Genomic DNA, 14,603 nt, shown 5'->3' with positions numbered 1-14,603 from the left:
AATTCCTTGTGAAGAGTGCGGACTCAAGCCAGACTGCTTGGGTTTAAATGCTGGCTTTACCACTCACAAGCTGTGTGACCTTGGCCAGTTTTTCAACCTTTCTATATTCAGTTTCCTGGTCTCTAAAGCAGGAATAATAGTATGTACTTCATAGGGCTGTTGTGAGAATGAAATGAGCTAAATATGTAAAACCCTCAGTGTGGCCCTGGCCAGGTGGTTCAGCTGGTTAGAGCATCGTCCTGATATGCCAAGGTTGCAAGTTCAATCCCCGGTCAGGGTGCATACAAGAATCAACCAATAAAAGCATAAATAAGTAGAACAACGAATCTGTTTCTCCTTTCCTCTCTCTCTAAAATCAACAATAAATTTTTAAAAATGTGTTTACATCGTAGAACCCTCAACGTGCTATCACATGATAAGCGCTGCCTGGGTTTTCCTCCTGGTGTTTCCCTTACACCCCTAATCCAGACCATGCTTCCCAGTCTACACATCACATCTGCCTCTTCATCATCCTTGTAGTTACTTGTTGGCTGCCTGTCTCTCTGGAGTGTAAACTCTGTGTGGAGCGGACCATGTTTATCATAGTGCCAGGCGCAGGGTAGGAACCTGCTCACATCACCTGGCTATACTGATGCGATGAACGTCAACAGATTCCTCATAAAACAGAGGATACTGTTTTTCTACAAAATACCCATCAATGGTATTTTGTTCATTCATTCATTCATTCATTCATTGTGGCCCTGTCCTCAGGAATGGATATAGTCTACCATGTAAAAGAGTCAGAAGATACAATGCAGTGTAACTGTGTTGTTAGAATGGCCTGCAACAATTTCGTTTCCCATGAGGCCTTTGGAACAATGAAAGGGAAAAGTAACCAAAAACAAGCAGAGCTGTCTATTTAGCCAGCACCCCCAGTTTCCAGCAGGGATGTCTTTAGAGCAAGAAGGGTAGGTCTCATCCTGAGGGCATTCGGCCACCTGCTCTTTCTATGCCTAGAGACCTCCTATTCAGCCTGCAGGGCCCATGTAAGCAGCATTTCCTCTGGGACGTCTTCCTGCTCCTGCCAGGGCTCTGTATGGGCCCCTATCCCGGCTCTAATGATTTTGGGGGACTATAGTGAGGTTTGTCAAGGACAATCCAAATTTCATGTTGTTTGCTTCTTTAAAAAAAGTAAAAGGTGATTGAATGAATGTGTAACTACATGTTATTTCGTGTTGGACTTCAGTAGAGGTAGAAAATAGCCTCTGTCCGACCATGTGATCTGATTGTGGTTTGGAGAACATGGTCACCGTAATTACAACACTGACCACATGGTGTGAGTTCTCTCTCTCTCTCCCTCTCCCTCTTCCGATGTTTCTATCTCACCCTCTCCCTTTCTCTCTAAAAATCAATAAAAAGAACAAAACAAAAATTTCTTACTCTGGAGCATGCCGTATGCTTTCCCTTTACTTGACAGCGTGAAGTTCAGAGAGGTGAAGCAAATTCCCCCAAGTCACCCAGACAAGACTGGTAGAGATGGTCTCACATCCAGACCCATCCAACTAAATGACTAAGTTCTCGTCACTATTCGACTCTACCTCTCAGTGCCCAGGTGTCAGGAGTTCCCACACTGTGCACGGCCACCTGGGTCTGTGCCTGCTCCCCTTGCTCCCCTTGCTTCCACGGGGCTCCCTTCTCGCCCTTCCCCCTTGCACACCCACTGTCAACAATGCCAGTGCCGTCCAAAGAGCACTGCAGCTGCTTTCCAAAGCAGTCCCATCTCTGGGGCCAGGTTTCCTGTTTGAGCAGAATCTAAGGATGTGTGTCACACCTTCCCCAGTCCATCCCTTACTCCCAGGAGCTGCCACTGGGCCAAAGACTCCGCTGGCACAATCCCTCCCATGTGCAGCGCTTTTCCTGTTTTTTTTATAAAGCATTTTCCAGTTCTATACACCAATTCCTGGGGACTCCGCAGCAGTCCTGAGAGGTAGATACAATGGAGAATTTCACTCCATTCTAAAGATGAGAAAGTAGAGGTTTTCAGCCAACCTGTGGGAGATCCCCTCAACCGGCATAAGAGCCGAGCAGTTTCGACCATCTGCCCACATTCTTCCAAGGCTCTGGAGCAGTGGTTCTCAACCTTGGCTGCACATTAGAATCACCTGGGAATCTTTTTAAAATCCTGATTTCTGGGCCTCATCCTCCGGAAATTCTGTTTCTTTGTTACTAATGTTGTGGCCCCACCTCATAACAAAGAAACAATTTCCGGAGGATGCGGCCCAGAAATCAGGATTTTAAAAAGATCCCCAGGTGATTCTAATGTGCAGGCAAGGTTGAGAGCCACTGCTCTGGAGGGTGCAACTTGACCAAGAGAACAGGGGTAGGGCTATCTTTAGAATCCTCGCACAGAGGAGATAATGGCTTTTGCAAACAAATGTAAATCACTTAATTCCCCGTTTTATGATGTTCATTGTGATGCACCAATTACAACCTGGCAAAGAAAAACACTTCGAAGCACGTGTGATCTCTAAATGATGTGACAGCAATCAGCTCAAAGTCAGCTGAGGGCAGGGCAGGGCCAGGCCAAGTTCAGCCCCAGCATCAGTACAGCAGGTGCCTCGGGCCAGAGGGGGACGGACTTTCCCAAACCTCTCAGCTGCTACTCAGACGGGCTCTGCCCTGACCTTGCTCTCACCCCAGGCCATGTCTCCTGCACTCCATCATCTGACCTCCTCCTCTCCATTCTCTTTCACTTGATCCTGGAGTGAAATACTTTCAACAGCACTCAACTCAAACGATGATATTAGCCCTAGCTGGTTCTGCTCTGTGGATAGAGCATCAGTCTGAGCACTGAAGGGTCTCAGGTTCAATTGTGGTCGTCGGCACATGATCGGGTTTCGGGCTCCATCCCCGGTGGGGGGCGTACAGAAGGCAGCCAATCAATGATTCTCTTTCATCATTGATGTTTCTATCTCTCCCTATCCCTTCCTCTCTGAAATCAATAAAAATATATATATATATTTAAAAAGATTATATTAATTTAGCCCTGGCTATTGTCGCTCAGTGGTTAGAATGTTGTCCCTCGAACCGAAGGGTCATGGGTTGGATTTTCAGTAAAGGGCACGCACCTGGGTTGCAGGTTCAATTCCCAGACGCATGCAGGAGGCAACCAATCGATGTGCCTCTCTCACATGATGTCTGATCTCTCTATCTCTCTCTCTTTCTTTCTCTCTACCCCTCCCTCCCTTTCACTCTAAAAAGCAATGGAAAAAATATCCTCAGATGAGGACTAATAAAAAAAGATTATATTAATTATTAATTTTAAAAAAGGGGTGGGATTTCTCCACAAGATTCCCATCGATTCTTTTAGTTCATTCTCACCACCCCCGTGGAGTAGGAGGTAGGCATCACAATTCCTACTTTCTAGTTAAAGAAACTAAGGCTCAGGGTCCTGGTACCTCCACAGCAGAGGTCCAGAGAGACCCCCACCTAGTGAAACAGGGAGGGATGGTGGGGGCCACCTGGTCTGGGGGTTGCTGCCCACCCAGTTCTCTGTCGCCACCAGGCCATACACACACATCCAGCCCGCTTTGTTCATTTGCATTACTCTCCTGGGCCCCCTTTCTTCATAGTTTAGGATTCCAGAAAGAATTCAGTGGGCAAACCAGGCCCAAGAGGAGCAGCAGGAGCAGTGCCTCCATCACATGACAGAGCTGAGCGAGGACAACCCGAGGCCCCTGCGGTCACCCTGCCCCACCACCCCACTGTGTCTGTGCATCAGAAGCTGAGGAGGTGGCACCGGCCAGGCAAGGGCTACCAGGGCCAAGTCTAGACACCATTCCCGGGCCCTTGGAGATGTGCCAGCATGAGGGGCTGGGAGGGGGGAAGTGTTGACTCCGAGGGGGAATTGGCTCTGGGATTGGCCTGGTGGCCAGACTCTTGTCTGGGGCTATCTGCTCCAACAGGCACGGACATTCTTCTCATTCCACGGTCCTCCATTCATACCCACCTGTCTGGACTGGGTCTGTCCTGAGATGGAGCTGGAGTTGGGGGAGAGAAGAGTGAGGAGACCGCAGGGATATACGGCACCCCACGCCCACACCCCTCAGCACAATTACACTCATATACCACCCCATGCCCACCCCCACAGCACAATTACACACATATACCACCCCTATGCTCACCCCCAGCACAATTACACTCATCTACCACCCCCATGCCCACCCCCCACAGCACAATTACACTCATATACCACCCCCATGCCCAACCACCCACCCCCAGCACAATTACACTCATTCACTCATATGCTGTGCACACACTCACCGCCCCCCACCCCCCTCCTCCAAGTGATTAAGAGCTTTGGAGCCAGACTGTCCTGTGTTGGAATCTAGAGTCAGCCCTCACTTATGGTCACTTAACTTGGCTTCAATTGTTTACTTGTAGAGTGGGGATAATAGTACTTACCTCAAAGGGTGGTTGAGAAGATTAAATGAGAAGCCACTTAGCACCATGCCTGGCATAACTATAGTCGTTACTGTCATTTTATCCAACACTCCTGTATTGTACACACACACACACACACACACACACACCAGAGGCTAACGCCCACCGATCCTCAGCCAGATGACCCTCCTCAGAGACCTATCACCTTCTGACCCCTCCTCCACTCCAGGCAGCCTGGGTCCCTCAAGGCCTGGGTATGTGCCAGGTGTGCCCAGCATCCCCTCTTCCCAGAATGCCCTCACCGCCACCTCTACACAGGCGAACTGCCCCCTTCCCTTCAAGTCCCAGCTTCAGGTCCTTCTCCTCCAGGAAGCCTCCCTGACTGACCTCCGATCTCCTCCTCTAATTGCTAAGTCCTCTGAGTCATCGCCACTTGGTAATGAGACTCTCTCTCTGGCAGCGAGAAAGCCTCTTCCTTCTTCCTCCCCAGAGTCTCTTAAAACTGAAAAAAGCACTTCCCAGGCAGATTTGGGACACCTTACGCTGACCTCCTGATTCCTGTGTCACCCCGAGTCCTAGTGACTGTAGTCACCCATCCTCAGACATCTTCCTGGAGCTGGAAACAGGGCAGGGTGTGGAGGGCCTGAGGGGCAGGCCAGTTACCCAGTGGACAGACAGGATCAATGACAAACTGGGAAGCTGGAAGGACCCTCAATCCATTGTTGGGGTCCCAGGAACAGTTCTGCTGAGGGATGGGGATTGGAGAGAGCCCTCTGGAGCTGAGGGTCCCTGCTGGGGGAGGTGTCCCTGAAACCCTCCTGTAACAAAGGTGTTGAGGTTTGCCCTGCAGCCTGCAGGACCAGACTCCCCACCTTTCATGGGGAGAGGGAAGCAGATTTGTTCTCAGAGGCCCTGGAAGGCGCTCTGGGAGCCAACTTGAGGTTGGAAGAAGCTTTGGGAAGCAGATCGCACACACCCAACTTGGGGAAACTCGTAACAGTCCAAAAGCCCAGCAGCTTCGGGGCAGCAATTTCTCCACCGGGTGCCAACCGGGAGAAGGGAAGGGGTCAGCACTGGAGGATCCCTACGTTGGGTGGGAATAGGCCCAGGACTCTTCTCAGATACTTCCTGGCTCTGAGAGTCACTGTCTAAGATTCAATGACGTAAAGATCTGGAACTCTGGGTCTAAAATGCTGTCCCTTTAAAGTTCTGAAATGCAGCCCTGGATGGACAGCTTGGTTGGTTGGAGCGTCATCCTGATATGCCAAGGTTGCAGGTTCGATCCCTGGTCAGGACACATACAAGGCTCAATGAATGAATAAATGATTAAGTGGAACAACAAATCAATGTTTCTCTCTCACACTCCCTCTTCCCCTCTCTCTGAAATCAATTTTAAAAAAAATGAAGTTCTGAAATGCCACACGTGAAATTTTTTATTTTTAGTAGACATGTTTTAAAAAGTTAAAAGAAACAGGTGAAATTAATTTTAATAATACATTTAACTGAATATACCCCAAATATATTTTCAACATGTAATTAATATAAAGAAATAGTGAGATGTTTTAAGTTCTTTCTTTTGTACTAAGTCTTCCAAATCCTCTGTGTACCTGACTCACAGCACATCTCAGTTCAGGCTAGCCACATTTCAAGGTTCAATGGCCACACATGGCTAGTGGCTACAGTGTTGGACTGCACAGTTTAGAAACCTAAAATCTATGACTCACTTTCTTCAAACTCTAGGAAGCTATGCCTCTGAATTTCTAGAAGTCTGTGGCATATTAAGTGTCTGTACTAGTAATGCTACAACTGTGATTCCATCGGATTAAAATGTTTCCCGGAGTCTGCTTATGGGTAAGTCTTCTCCCCACGTGTTTTTTGTGTGGAAAGAAATCCAGGCCCCTGCAGAGTCCCTGGGAGGTGAGGGAGCAAGGAGCCTCCCCCTGCCCTCCAGCTGCCTCCACCATCTGGCCCAGCCCGTGGAAGCCGGGTGGGCATGCCCTGTGCCCGGGATGCCAGCCTCTCCATGTACAGCTGCCTCGCCAGCCATCCCTCCAGCTCATCATCTCTCCATCCAAGCGCACGAGCCTGGAAGTGAGACTCCTGCCTTTGAGTCCTCTTGGGGAGGGGCATCCCCTGCCCCCCTCCCGTGGTTTCTGTCCACTCTGGAGAGCCTCTGGGGGCGGCTGCAGCAGATGGAGCTGGGAGTGTGGTTAAAACCCCACGTGGAGTCCCCCGAGGGTGGAAATGGACTCCATTTGCTGGAAGCTATAGCCTGGAGGGCAGAAGTCAGAGAGCCACTGTCTGGGGCTGGGAGAGCCAGAAGGGCTCTCTGAGGTCATGTGATCTATGTCCCCCACTGGTGCAGATGGAGGAACAGGCCGGAGAGCAGAAGGGGTTTCCTGAGCCAAGCACAAGGAGGGTGTCAGCTATGGGCTCTCCTCTTCCTTTTCCTAAACTCCCTCTCCGGGCTCCACTTTCAGCGAAATCCAGATGCAGATCCAGCTCCACGGGATGGCAGGGAGGCTGCGGGAAGGCCCCCAGGATTATATCTATGTGGGTGATTTCGTGGCTTTGGGATACCTGTTCCAGGTCCAGAGGCCTCCTGGTTCCAACCCTGCCCCAGGCTTCCTTTGCTCCAGGCCCACAGGCAGGAGTCTGGGTGAGGCAGAAGCTGCAGCCAGATGTGGAGGATCTCAGTCAACACAAGGACCAGCCTCCGGATCTGCTCAACGGAGCAGATAACGTCCAGCTCTGGATTCCATTTCAAAGTCCTTTTGTAACTACACTCCCCTTTTATCCTCACAAGAGCCCCAGGGAAGGGTGGGCAGGAGGGCTTCCCATCAGCACACGAACTCCCAGCCCTATCGCCTTGCAGAGGGCCAGTGCTGGGGCTTTGTTACTGTTCCATGTTTTGCAGGTAGGGAAACTGAGGCCCAAAGTAGGGCTATGACCTGTCTCAGGCTACAGAGCTAGACGGAGGCCCCTGAGGTATCACTGGCTCAGCACCCATCCAGGGAGCCCCCACCTTGCTCTGCTCTCAGGCACCCAGACTCTGCAGCTGAGGAGCCTAATGTCAGGAGTCACCTGCACTCACAGTTTCCAAGCTGGGCTGCTTCCCGGCTGGGTTTCCCCTACAGGGAAAGCCCCGAAGCCATCTGCTTGGTCAGGAGGCTCAGGGAGGAAATGGTAAAGATCCTGCTACAGAGGGCAATGAAAAACAGCCAACCTTTGGCTTCTGGGGTCTGGCTCTGCTGAAGTGGAGAGGGGAGCAGCACGAAGGGAGACCTGGAATCCAGATTTGGAAAAGCACAAACTTAGGAGTGAGGTGGGCCTGGGTTGGAGTCCCAGGGCTGCTACTCAGCAGCTGTGTGATCTTGTGGCCATGACTTCACCTGGGCTCCCTCTTCTGTTAACTGGGCTGTCACCCACCTCCAAGATAGTGGGAGTCTGAGTGCTCACAAGCTATGCCCATAGCTAGTGCTGAATAAATGATAGTTCTCGCTCACATGCCCCTCCAGGAACTGATCAGGCCCTGCCCCCCTCCAGCTGCTCCCCTTGGCTGTCATAAATATGGCCCATAAATATTTATTGCATAAACAAATGAATGAATGATTGTTGCCAGCCCAAAATACAGCAAAATATAGGGGAAGGCTTTGAACTAGTCTATCAGTCTGACAGACTGTCACAACTCACTAGGTGGCCCCAGGTTTTGAGGAATATAATAATAACTAACCTTTCTAAAGCACTCACTGTGTGCCAGGCTTTGCTAAGAAGCTTAGAACACCAAGTTCTCCCAGCAGCACTCTGAGAAAGTGTGACTGTTGCTAAGTGGCCCCGCAGTCACATTGCTGGTTGGCAGCCACATCTATCCTGTCCCCAGAGCTCCTGGTCTTTCTTAGGGGTGGCCAGGACCTCTGTGGGGAAGGGCTCCCCTCCCCAGGTGGCTGCTGGTGCTGCTCAAGGTTTCCCATGAGTTTTGGAGGCTCCTGCAAATCAGATGAAGTGGGCGCTCTGCCCACTAAAGACTGTTGCCTGGGCCCTGTGTCAGAGACTAATTCTCACCATTTTCTGGGTGTTTCCTGCCCAGAAGGAGGAAGGAAGCAGGGGCTCCAGCTCCTTTGTCCTCCCTCAACTCATCCTCCCCCTCCCCTGCCCCGACTTCTGGACCTTCCTCTTCCTTGTCCAACCACTGACCCTGAACTTGGAGTTCATTCCCAGGCAGACTTCACAGTGCGACAGCAACAATAACTCAGGGACATGGTTCTATGCTCTGCCAAGAACCAAAGGGTGCTTTCCTTTCCTGGTGGGCAGATTTGGAGAAATCTGGCCCCCAGATGGAGGAGGTGGGGGTCGGGAATGTGCCAACAACTGACATCAGTTCACAAAGAAGCTCCACAGTGATGTTGTGGATCATCCCAACTAGCCTGCTTAGACGGTCTGATTGCTATCACCCAGTTTAACAGAAAAGGAAACTGAGGCCCAGGAGGAATAAGTGACTTGTTCATGGTTCTGCAGACATTTGGAGGCAGAAGCAAATGTTTATCCCAGTCTCTAGAGATTTATTATTATTATCATAATAACTGTTAATATTAGTGAAAGGATTTACCAAGCTCTGGCTCTGCCAAGAGCTTTTCCTCTCATGACCTTATTTAATCCTCTTGGCAACTCAATAGTGAACCCCATTTTACAGACAAGGAAACTGAGGTACAGAGAAGCAAATCACCTACCCAAGTCGAGCATTTGCATCCACAGGGTATCAAAACCAAATCTGAACTCACTCTGTCTGGCTCCAAAGTCTCAGGTCTTATAGGCAAGACAGGGCCATCTCCACCTGGGGTAGAGTCATTGTGTTTCTCAAAGGAGGGCCTGGGATGAGCCTGGCCTTACCCCTGTTCATGGATCTGCTTCAGGCCTGATACACACAGCTCCTGGGAGCCCCCTCAGGCAGCAGGCCCTGAGAAATGGAGCAGGCCGTGCAGGACTGTGGGCACATGGGGGCCACATCTAAGTGTGAGCCCTCTACACATAGCAGCAGCCCCTGGTCTAGGTCATTGTGGCCCTGTGACACTTCACAGATGAGCTCACACGCATGTGCACAAATTCCTTCCTTTTTTCCTTTCTCCTTCCTTCACCAAACACCAGCTAACTGGCCCTCATGTTTCCACACACAGACATTCACTTCTTTTGCTGGCCTCCCCACCAGGGGCAGCTATATCATTTATGGGGCTCAATGCAAAATGAAAATGCAGAATCTCTTGTTCAAAAATTGGGAATTTCAAGATAGTAACAGCAGAGCATTCAACCAAGCACGGGACCCGGTGCAAGTACAGATGGGGCATGCCCATATGCCCATGTGCCACCCTGTTCCACTCATCTCATTCCTGTCCCTCTACCCACCCCTCCTGCCACGTTATCAAGTTCTTTCCCATCTCAAGGCTTTTGCAAAGGCTGTTCTCCTGGCCGCAGACCCTTTCCCCAATCTCCTCTCATAACTGGGTCTTTCTCATCATTCACATGTCACCCAAAGCCACTTCCTCAGAGAGGCCCTCTTGGCTCCAGTCTAAAGTGGCCACCTGCATAGCTCTCCATCATGTCTGCTGTTTGTCCCTTCCTAGGGTGCATCACAATCTGTGACCTCATGTGTATTTGTCAGTTTAATACTTATTGTCCATCTTCCCAGGGGCAGGGCTGTCCTGCTCAGGACTGAACCCCCAGGGCCCAGGGCCCAACCCAGTGCTCGGCACATAGTAGGTATTCAGTAACTATTTGTAAAACAGTGACTGCATGAAGGCATGCATGGACACAGACACCCTAACACACCCCTCCCCCCACTCCTGCATCACCTCCCACCCTCCCTCTGCAACCAGACAAGCACAGGGGTGCTCCCCAAACATCCCGGTGCCCCAGACACCCCAACGCAGAGAGCTGATGAGACCAGTGGGAGACCCAGGAGGGAGACCCCTCCTGGATCTGGGGCCTCGGAGCCAGGACAGACGGAAGTGGCAGAGCCAGGAGAAAACAAGAAAGAGAAAGAGGGAGGAGAGGGGCGAAGGAAGCCAAAGGGAAGGAAAAGGAGACAGAGCTGGAGGAAGGAGGGAAGAGGCAGACAAGGAGAACGAGTTGGGCTCGGTGCTAATCCTGTGCCTTCTCTTTATTAGCGAAACTAATAATTACTATTAATACCCAGCCCCTCCCTGGCCCTTTCATCCAGGCTGGTGGGGAAGTTTTGAAGATGAAAGTCTGGGGGCCTCGCAGGTGCAGGTGACAGAGCTTCGCAAACAATAATTAGACTTGGCAGCCCCCTCCCATCACCCCCACCCCCCACAGCCAGGATGCTGTGCCACCTGACTCCACGCCTTTGCAGGTGGGCACGCAGCAGCAGCTGCTCTTTGGGCCTAGCCCTCCTCTGAGAGACGCTGCGTAGCTGCCCTGGGAGGGCAGGGCTGTCAGCAGAGACAGTCCTGGGGGAGGTGCCAGAAAGAGGAACCTCATACCAGGTGGCACTGAAACTAAGGAGCCCTGCCCTCGGCTGAAATTACAGCCCCATCCCCATGGCTACCCCCACCTCACCCTGGGGGCCTGTGTCTCTGGGCCCTGCCAGACAGCAGTGGGGGACATACCACTGGGAAGGAGGACCTAACAGACAAAGAGACGGAGTCAGCATGTCCAGCTTCTCCACGCAGCCCCAAGACCACCCGGGGTCCTGGTCTGTGGCATCCTCAGAGGCCGTTTTGTTGCACCTCTCTCAAAGGGGCCTCCCCTCTTCAGCAACAGTGACAGCCATCGGCCAGGCTCCTCCGCACACCGCCAGTGATGGGGCCCTCGCTACCTCCTACTCTTTGTTGAGCTGCCTGGACAGTGGGCTGTGTGATCTCATCCAATCCCTTGACATGAAGTACAGTCGAAGCTCCTGAAGTTACATCAGTAGCCCCACCTTCCCCATGAGCCCCAAATGCCTGCCCCATCTTTCTACTACGATGTCACGTGGTGGCTCCAGAAATAACAAGGCCTAAGCTTAATTCCCACCTCCGCCCAGGTCATGACCTCCCCACTTGGGTTCTAGGCCCCATGGTCTCTCTATTGCCCAGTCTTAGGACCTGTAATGATCCTGACCCCTGCATCCAATCATCTGTAAATCCTGTAGATTCTGCTTCTAAAGTGTCTCTCAGATCTCAATGTCCTCCATCCTCACACCTCCGTCATGCTCTGAGCCACCATCATGTCTCACCTGTATGACCATCGTCACCTGACTCTCCAAACCAAGCCAGCGTGGACTTTGAAATACACAAATCAGAACATGCCACGCCCTGCTTACAGCTCTTCACTGACTTCCCATGGTGTGTAGAATACAACACACACTCCCCACCAGGGCGCACAGAACCCTGCCTCCCGGACGACCTCACCTCTTTCCCCCTCTTGTGCCCCCACCCCCATGCAGTCCCTCAGACTCTTCTCGCCCAGCCGTTCCCTCTGCCCTAATGCTGGCTGTTCCTCCAGCCCTCCTCATGGCTGCACCTTCTCACCCTGCTGGTCTCTTCCTTAAAGTCCTGTCTTTCCCTCCTCAAAGAGAGTGAGCCCCGCCCTGTAACCTTCTTGGGTCTGCCTGTTTCCTTCTGAGGACTTACCGCACGCTGCAATGATAAAATCCCTGGCCGGTTTACTTGTATAACAGCTGGCTGTCTCCCCTGCTGGACTGCTCCAATGCCTATGCTACCCATTGCTTTGTCACTCTCCAAAGCCTAGCACAGTGCCTGGCACATAGTTGGTGCTCAACCAATGTGCAGAGTGAGTAAGTGGCCCAGGAGACAGATCCCGTTCTTCCCTTCGGGGTGACCTAGAGCAGGTCATTCACAACCTGGTCCTGTGGTGTGGCAAAGTGCAGGGAGCCTGTTATCAGCATCTAGGGGACCTCAGAGCAATCTGTGTCCATTTACTCCACTGTGAACCAGACAAGTGACCTTAGGCACATCCCTAACCGTCCCCTGCCTCAGCTTCCTACTCTGGAAAATGTGGGTAAAAATCTGAGCTCCTGGGGGTGTAATGAGGCACAAAAGGAGTAAGTACACCAAGGCCACCCGACAACTGTGTCCCAGGTGCAATGTCCTGACTGAAGTGCAGGGTTCCACACTCCCCCAGCCCATCCTCCCCCAGCAGTGTGGAGACCAGGCGCCATCTAGTGGGAACATCTGGGAGAGCAGGCATTCTTTGCCTCTGTTGTCCGTCCCACCTAGGGTGGGACCTGCCCTGATGGGCTTCATTGGGTAGAGCTGGGCCTAGAGTAGAAGCAGAAACCTCTTGCCCACCATCATAAAATGCTGACGCCCCCACCCCGTGGGCCCATCCCCCAACCTTTGAGCTCACCTCCCACCATTCCCTCCCCTCTGCCACAGAGAACTTCTCTACAAATGATTCTGAATGACCCAACTTTTCCTTTGACTCAAGACCTTCCACAGGCAGTTTTCTCAGCCTGAGAATTCTCCCCACCCTCTTCTCCTGTCCTGGCTAAGCCCTACTCCCTCACTGGGCTTCTACTTAAAGGCCCCTGGCCAGGCTATGTTCCACAGTCCCCCCAGCCCCCATCCCACCATTGCTAAGCCTGGGCCACAGGCTCCATATTTCTTGCTCGTGTTCCCTGTCAGACAAAGACCTTGGCAGAGGTCCTGAAATGCTCCCCTCCACATACTAAGTGCTGAGAGTCGGGCCCATACACTCAGACTGCAGGCGGGTCACAGCCTATAGAGGGCAGACCTTGGGGTTTCCAGGAAGAATGCAGGGTGCTGCCTCATTTGGCCCCCCTCCAAGCCCCAGGGCCGACTGAGTGCAATTGGTTTCTGACTCCTGGCTGTGTGTCTAGGGTGAACTAACTCGCCCTCTCTGGACCACAGCTTCCCCTCCCTACTCTCTCCTTGCTCCCTCTTGCAGAACTTCCCTCCAAAGAGAGGAGAGGATGGATCCCACATGTAAATTAAAATATAAATTGTTGTGCCAGGCTGGCGTGGTTCACTGGTTGAGCATCGACCTATGAACCAGGTCATGGTTCGATTCCTAGTCAGGGCACATGCCTGGGTTGTGGGCTTGATCCCCCGTGTGGGGCATGCAGGAGGCAGCTGATCAGTGATTCTCTCTCATCATTAATGTTTCTATCTCTCTCTCCCTCTCCATTCCTCTCTGAAATCAATTTAAAAGAAAATAAAAATCACATGCTTAAAAAACGTGTACACACACACACACAACTGTTGCTAAGAATGGGAAGTAAGGGGGGCCTTCCAGGCAGGGCTTGAGGGTCCAGGAAAGGGCTTGGGTTCGGCTTCTTAAGGCCAATTTCCTAGTCTGCATTCACACACTCAACAGATATTTGAAAAGTGCCTGGATCCATGATGAAAAATAGTGGGGTTCTGGAGTCAGATTGCCTGGGCTCTGGTCCCAGCACCACCACATATGGCTGTTGATCACTAACTTATTTCCTCAGTTATAAAATGAGGGCAATAAAAATTTCTAACTCATAGGGTTTCTAACTCACAGGGTTAGTGAGGGCATTCAATGAGATGATGCATGCGACTCAGTACAGGGTCCAGCATATTGTAAATGTTCAATTAATGTGACACTATCATGGCCAATATTATTCACCGAGCAACTACAGTGTCAGTCACTCATCCCATGCTGCCTTCATCTGCCTGCCCTGCACCCAGGGCCTCCCTTGTCTCCAGCTCTCTGGTTCCTAGGGGCCTGGCAGCCTCTCGGTCCCTCCCTCGGATTCCTCTCCAAGGCCTCAGAGCCTTCTGCCACCCTCAGGAATTCCAGAACATCTGGAGAGGAACCTCCTCCATCCCAGCGTTTTCTCTGATGATTTCCGTCTTGTCCTCAGAAACCTGGCTGTCCCCTGAGGATGCTGCATTCTCCCTCAGGCCCCCCAGGCTTCTCCTTTTCCTTCCACAGCCCCGTGGAAGTGAGAAGAGGTGGGAGAGGGGAGGGAGAAGCCCAAGGATGTGAGCATGCTGTCCTTTCTACTCCTCATGTCACTTTCGGGCCATTCTGCCTCCCATCTCCCTAGGAGACACTCCTTTTGAATCTTGTTGCTATACCGTAGCACTCATTACTCCGCCTCAGCACAGACTTCTACTACTCCCTGGGTCACACCCTCCCACCTTTGAGGGCTCTACCCTAGACTCAAAGTCACTCTC

Source organism: Myotis davidii, unplaced genomic scaffold (assembly GCF_000327345.1).
Source record: "Myotis davidii unplaced genomic scaffold, ASM32734v1 scaffold18, whole genome shotgun sequence".
Classification (NCBI taxonomy): Eukaryota; Metazoa; Chordata; class Mammalia; order Chiroptera; family Vespertilionidae; genus Myotis; species Myotis davidii.
Note: the sequence above shows the minus strand (reverse complement) of the source record.